Source organism: Vitis riparia, unplaced genomic scaffold (genome assembly GCF_004353265.1).
Source record: "Vitis riparia cultivar Riparia Gloire de Montpellier isolate 1030 unplaced genomic scaffold, EGFV_Vit.rip_1.0 scaffold613_pilon_pilon, whole genome shotgun sequence".
NCBI classification, from domain to species: Eukaryota; Viridiplantae; Streptophyta; class Magnoliopsida; order Vitales; family Vitaceae; genus Vitis; species Vitis riparia.
In genome coordinates this window covers 130,403-137,814 of record NW_023269711.1, presented here as the reverse complement: position 1 = coordinate 137,814, position 7,412 = coordinate 130,403, and the positions used below count along the sequence as shown (strand labels likewise).

General features: G+C 32.0%; 1 pseudogene; it reads left to right on the top strand.

Annotated features, from left to right (window-relative positions):
- The first annotated feature begins 1,306 nt into the window (after positions 1–1,306).
- On the top strand, positions 1,307–6,704 carry LOC117910124 (annotated as a pseudogene).
- Positions 6,705–7,412: the final 708 nt, after the last annotated feature.

Below are 7,412 nucleotides of genomic sequence, written 5' to 3'. Positions count from 1 at the left end.
TAGGACTATTTTAGGGAACTTCCCCTCTCTAAATAATGTGGAAGAAGGTTAAATCCAAGTGAAAAGAAATGAAGAAAGATGAGGTTTTGAAACACAGACAAACAGTAACAAGTGATTTTTTATTTTGTATTTTTTATTTTTATGAAAAACATGACCAATACCACTTCCTCACATCCACGAAAGGCATGGAAAATCGAGAAATTTGTGCATTAGCATTGGTGATTTTGGACTTGGATTGATTTGTGGTATGGACAATATAAGGTAACTGAAAATTTTAGTTGAAGCACAATTCCAACAATACCTGAATGCCGAGCAGCCTTGCATGGTGGACTGAATATTCTCCAACTACTATTTTTTTTTTTTTATCCTATAGTTTCCTAGATTAACTACATAACATTCATATGCTTCAATTAAGTTTATGGTTTTCAGATGTATTTATCTATATGCATAATTTATAATTTTATATTTTCTTTTCTTTTTTCTTTTATCATATGAAACTTGGATGGAGGAATACATATGAAACTTGGGTATTGTGAACAGTTAGATTTTTAATGTGAAACTGAAAAAGAAAGCGTGTTGCTATGTAAGTTTTTCCTTTTTTCTCTTTTTATACATTAATAACCTTAGCTATGAAAATGCTTTATATGTTTTATTCATAAAATAATAGAGCAAATATAACAAAATAATAGCAAAGATAAATTACAGCATAAGAAATGCTCATTAATTTAACTTAATTTAAGACAACAAATTAATTAAATTTGACTTTTTTATAAGTATATTAATTTCAATTAATGTATATGCACAAATAAATTGCTTTAAAGGTGTTAACTATATAGATTATTCTTATTAATTATATATCCAACTTAATCTATATCTTTTCTTCTTTCTTTTATTAACTATCTCCAATTCTTCTAATATGAAAATTATTATGATTTTTTTTTTTTTTATAGATAAGATTTTTATTATTAGTAGTAGTAAAATTTAATTACTATATATTGAACTTTGGATTGTTATTTCTTGTAACACATTCACTTTTTCTAAAATCATTGAAACCTTGTTGCTTTTAGATTTTTAAATGGTAAGTATATTTAAGTCAATAAATCAGAAACAATTGTACTTGCAAATTTATTGTAGGCATTTCTTGTGATTTTGCTGTGGATTAAATGTGGGCTAGCACACTGTAGAGAATAATTTTAACTTTTAAGTCCAATTGTTGAATTCCTAAAGGTTGGGGCGAATGCTTAGAATGTTAGCAATTTCTTTCACATCTTAGCTTTTGAATTTGGCAAAATTTGGTGGTTAACCAATGGCTTGGAAGAGGAGAGCTGTTGGAGGCCACATAAGCACGAACTTCATGGAGAAGTACTTTCAAAGCTTGCTTATTTTGTGGTCTAATGTGTCGCACTGCGCTGAATACAAAACCTCTCTGTTTTTTGTTAGAGTGTTGTCTCATGCGTCATGATAATTTTGATTGTATTTATTTCCTCCTAGATATTTTGATTCAATGTTCTAATTTGTAAGAGATGGGACTTGAACTATACCTAATAAATTATTGCTTTTTGATTCAAGTTTTCAATCATCTTGTAGTCAGATTTTGTTTCCATACATTACTTTTTGCCACACTCACAGTAAAAAACATTATATTATTGTTATCCTCCTTTTCTTAACTTTGGATTAATATGAATTTCATAATAATCCTTAGTACAAGAAACATAATAATCTTTTAGATCAAGAAACAAACTTTTAGAAATATTGAGAAATAAAAATGATTTAAAGGGTGTTATATTGTTTAATAAAAATGATTTTATTTTTCTTTCATTATAGGTAGATTATTTGTTATTTTAAATTCTAAAATATTGAGAAAAAAAAAAGTAGGGCAACAAAATGACACACAAGAGTCAATGACGATGATGGAAGAGAATTAATGAAGAAGCAGAGGGAAAAAAACAAGGGTGCGAGCTCATTGTATTTAATTTAATTTATTTTTTTAGGTAACATACTCTTAATCTGAATTTGAATCTTTTTTGTTGCTCTTCTTTAAATGACAATGTACCCACTTTTCTCTCTTTCTAACTCCATGCGTTTTCTCTCTCTTAAAATGCACAATCATAAATATGTATTGGGCTGTTAGAAAATTGGTTATACCATGATTAATTGATTTTAGTAATGCATTTTCAGTTTTATTTTTTTCCATGTGTGGGATATTGAATAAAATATATAATTTCACTTCTTAAGGACATTAAAAGTTTTATAGTACTGTTTCTTTTTGGGCTTTGTTCCTTTCCATCTTTCTCTTTTTTCATGCATGTTGCAAATAATGTTGTTAATTTGGGCATGTAATAAGTGAATGATAAAATTGTATGTGAAGTCATAGATTATGTCAAATTTTTTGCCAAGTTATTCCAGAAGCTATTTTAGAAGCTAAAGAATTAACAATAGAACAAATCGATCTTGATGTTGTTATTCTGAGCAAGGTGAGTGCTTTTAAATTTGGTGTGGTCATGTGAAAAAAGTTGCAATATGGCTTGAATTGGGCTCTTTCACTGGCCATGGGTTATGTCATTTGGTTGAACCTGTGTTAAGACCTATTTGGATTTTTGGAAATTAAAAATTATTGCTATTTTAAGTGGAGTCTTGTACTCCTTGAAAAAGCAATGCCTTTTCTATTTTGTTGTTTTTTTGTTTTGTTTTTTTAGGTTTTTTTCTTTCTTGAAAACATGATATACTTGTTCATGAATTTGGAAGTATAACTGGGTACTCTGTATAAAACAATTTGATTATTTACAAATCTAAATATGGTACTTGATGAGAAGACAAGTCTTTTGTGTGTAATCTTTATTTTCTATAATAGAAGTAAAAAAATATTCTCCTTTATTTTGATAATAAATATTATGCACTACTTTTATAAAGTGGAAAATTGTTTAATATTTCTATAAATGTAGCATATTTTTAATTTTTTTATTATTAAATAATATAACTAATTTTAGTAGGTGGATCAGTCTTGGAATTTCAACCATGTGTTATAGGATATTTGCAATTTTTCTTTTAGTTAAAATTACATAGAAGATATAGTTTACTATTTGTCCTATGGCTTTGAAGTCCCATTGAAGAAACATGTATACTTTTCATTGGATTTTTTAATGTGTATGTGAATACTATGTGTTTATTTGATTATTTATTTATTTATGTCTATGTGAATAATTACTTGATGCGTATTTAAAATTGTCAATTTAAATTATTTTTATTAAATTTGGTGTGGACCTTTTTGTAGAAGATGTTGCTCTCTAAGTTGTTAAAAGGCTTTTAGGCCTCCATGTTAAATGTTATATATTTAAGATAAACATGATAGAATGAGAGTTATGTTGTTTTGTTGTAATATTCCAATTAGTAATTGTGTTTTAATTTTACTCAACTATGCTTGCATGCAACCTTAGAGTTCCCGTTCAAGTATCATTGTGAGACAAAAGTTTCTGTTATTACATAGTAAAGACATTTTAGTTGTCAAAAGGTGAAAATGTTTTTATCTATGCTAGTTTCACGTTGACAACTTTTAAATTGTTTACCATGTGATAAAGATCTTTTCTCTACAAATGATGTTTGAATTGTTCGATTGGACAATATAGGAAAACATAATATCTATGAAGTTAATTGCTTGTTCTTAATTCATTTTAAATAAATTTTGGTTCTCTTTCCTCTTGTCACTACTATAAAAATACTAAATAATGACGTTTAATTTCTTGACACTTTTAAAAAACGTCAATGAATTAGACCAATAATGGCGCTTTCTAAACAATGACGCTTCCTGGATATTTACATCGGCGCTTTAAGAAATTTGATTAACATTGGCGTTTATGTATATAAAATAATGACGCTTTTAATAAGATGGCGCTTGAAAATGTGTCATTGTAAAATAAGAACAACCTTGGCGCTTGTTACAAGTGTCGTTGTCTCCTCTGTATGCATAACTGGATTCCTTAGCACTTGTTCTAAGGGTCATTATCTCCCATTATATATATACTGGCCATAATTCCCCTCCACTAACATCTCATTTTCACGAACCCATCTCAAATCGACAAACCCCCATTTGTATAGGAAAGCTACCTACCTACAATTTCATCGACGAACACATCGGCGACCACCAAAAGCCAACTAGTGACCACCAGCAACAAACTGGTGACGACCAACCATTACTCAAAAACTTTATTGGAAATATTTAGAAACCTATCAATGAAGCCCTAACCCATTATCTATCCGAAGAAGACGACATGGAGCTCTGGCCACGACAGCATCGTTGGAGGAAGATCATTCCACCAAATTGGTCACTTTTTTGGGCAAAGGTGGTTCTGGCAAGACCACTTCCGCCATCTTCGCGGCTCAGGTGATTCTCCTCTCAATTTCTTCCATTTTTCTCGCATTTTGAGTTTTTGGGATTTTTACGAGAGAAGTAACGGTTGTATATATCTGAATGGGATTTTTTTTTTTTTTTTTTTTGTGATTTCGAGTTGAAAACACTTCAGTTGAGCTGGTGTTGTCTACCAGCAGATTCGGATCCAAAACTTAATCCAGTCGCATTTCTGGGGGAAATTCTGCGCTGGGTGTGGCGATATGTAATTATTTGATGGAAATTCTTTACTTAATTATGGGGAAAATGCAGCCATTTGATGGGTTATCTTTGTCATTTTTATTTTGTGACTCTGAAATTGTTTGGGCTACATTTGGATCCTGAAAAAGACCAGAGAAAAAGAGAAAGGAAAAGGGAAATACTGGATACTGTTTGAGAAAGGAATATGTTGTTAAGTAATTTTTCAGCATTTTCATTTTCTCTCCTAAAATATGTGAGATCCAAGCGCAACCTTCATGTTTTAAATCAGTGTTCTAACGTATCTTCTCTCCTGTGTGTGTGTTTAGCATTATGCCATGACAGGGTTTAATACATGCTTGGTAATACATTCCCAAGACCCAACTGCGGAATATCTTCTGAACTGTAAGATTGGAACTTCTCCCATAATCTGCAACAACAACCTTTCGGCTGTTAGGTTGGAAACCACTAAAGTGTGTTTTTTCCTTCTTTGTATTTTGCCTTATGCTCTATCTTGACTTGAACTAGAGTAGTTAGCTCAAGAAGATCTATTTTTGATCATGCAGATGCTTCTTGAACCACTACACAGATGCAGAACTTAATATCACCCAAGGGGTTCTTGAATGGGTGGGTATGTAATAGATACATAGGTCTCTTGATCTTAATTATCTAGTTGAATGTCATCTGTAAGGGATAGTGGACTGACTGTTTCACTTTCATATGTGAAGGAATTTCTTATGCATTTATCTTCATTATGTAGTAGGTGGTGGGAGAAGAGCTTGGAGTGCTTCCTGGGATGGATTCTGTGTTTACATTGCTTGCACTTGAGAGGTTGGTGGGATTCTTAGGGAATTTGGGTCGAAGAAATCTCCGAAAAGATAAATATGACATAATCATATATGATGCTATTAACACTGAGGAAACCCTACGCATGATAGGTGTAACCAGTAGAGCAAGGTTGGGGAACTGTCTCTTTTTCTCTTTCTCTCACTTGGTGATTTTTATGCAATCACATGACTCTACATAGATTGTACTTGAAATATCTGCGCAACATGGTTGAGAGAATTAATATTGGAAGGTTGGCTGGTCCTTCACTCTTGAGGCTTGTCAATGAGGCCATGAGTTTAAGCACCAGGGGATCCAATCTCAATGGGAAAATGAGTTCCGAAATATGGGACATACTGGAGCGTGCTCTTGAGGTGTGACTCTCATTTCTTTTATAATTTTACTGGGGTTAATGTAGCTCAAATTAGATTTTGCAATGGTTATATGCTTTGCAGAGAGGATCTTCTGCTTTTGGAGAACCACGTGAGTTTGGCTGCTACCTTGTGGTGGACCCAAACAATCCAGCATCAGTGAGCTCTGCATTATGATACTGGGGTTGTGCAATTCAAGCTGGTGCACAGGTTTTTGGTGCATTTGGCACGACTTCTCCACATTCTGATGTTGAATCAGAGGAAATAGTCAAGAACTTTTCACCCTTGCCTTTTGCTTTGTGCCCACATGTCCCAATGGGTTCCCTGCCTGATTGGAATGCAATCATATCAAGTAATCCCAGTGAAGACGCACGAGATCTTCTTTCTGCACCAGCAAGTAGCAGCAACAGCAATGTTATGGAGCCAGTTAAGTTTGATCCATCTAAGAAATCAGTCAGCCTTCCTATGCCAGGTTTTGAAAAGTCAGAGATCAAGTTATACCAAGTAAGTCTATATCTTTCCATGTTTTCACCTATCGAGCTATAGAAAGTTGATGCCATTTTGAGGATGATTAATTATTCTTCAACATTATTGAAATTGCAATATAGGGGAGGATCTGAATTGCTGGTGGAAGTAGGGGACTATAGACGTGTCATTCGTCTGCCACCAGAAATTCAAGGAAAGGTTGGAGGTGCCAAATTTGCAGACAGAAAACTTGTCATCACAATGTGATAGTTTAATTTCAAATTTTTTTTCTCTTGCTATAGAGGTCAAAGCAAGTAAGCACTGCAAATTATTGTTAACTGATAGTATGGTTACCATAGGAATTCAAGAAGATACAAAAAGACCCTATTATTCATGGCTAGTACCTACGTATCCTGCAAACTGCTCACACTGAGATTTGAGTCATCCTTTAATCTAACTAGGTTCAGGATGAAAAATGTAGGGGAAAATTATCAGATATTGATATGTCAAAACACCTGATTTCATATGGAGGAAGGAAAGGTAATGAGAGGTCAAAGAAGGGTAAATCTGGAGGGATTCTAAAAGAAGATTGTTACTGGTAGAATACTTTTAACCACATTGTGAGAGAGGTCAAAGTTGCATACAATCTTTTGACTTTAAAGGGGAGGAAGGCAATTTATAAGTTTGAATTTGATAAATTTTCATCCATTGTTCTTTTTTCTTCACTACACTGATAATTCTAAACTACATAGATTTTCAGTCATTCCTTATTGTTTGTTCTTTTTATCCCTCTTTTTTTTATCCAAAATTAATAATCCAAAATTTAATTTTAGGGGGTTTGTTTTTTTATTTATTTAATTATATAGGAAATCATTATTTTAATAACATAATACAAATATTATTTTTAATAAGAAATGTTCAAAAATGGTGTTTCTATTAAGTGTCATTGTTAACATGAATCAAAGATGACACTTTTGAAAGTGTCATTGATAAAATATATTAACGATGACACTCTTATAAAGTGTCAAGATAATCAATTTTATAAAAAATATTTCTCTAGAAAATGTTCACAGATGACGGGTTTTACAAGGGTCATTGTTAATGTTATTCAAAGATGACACTTTTTTAAATGTCATTAATCAAAGATGTCGCTTCCTAAAAGCGTCATTGTT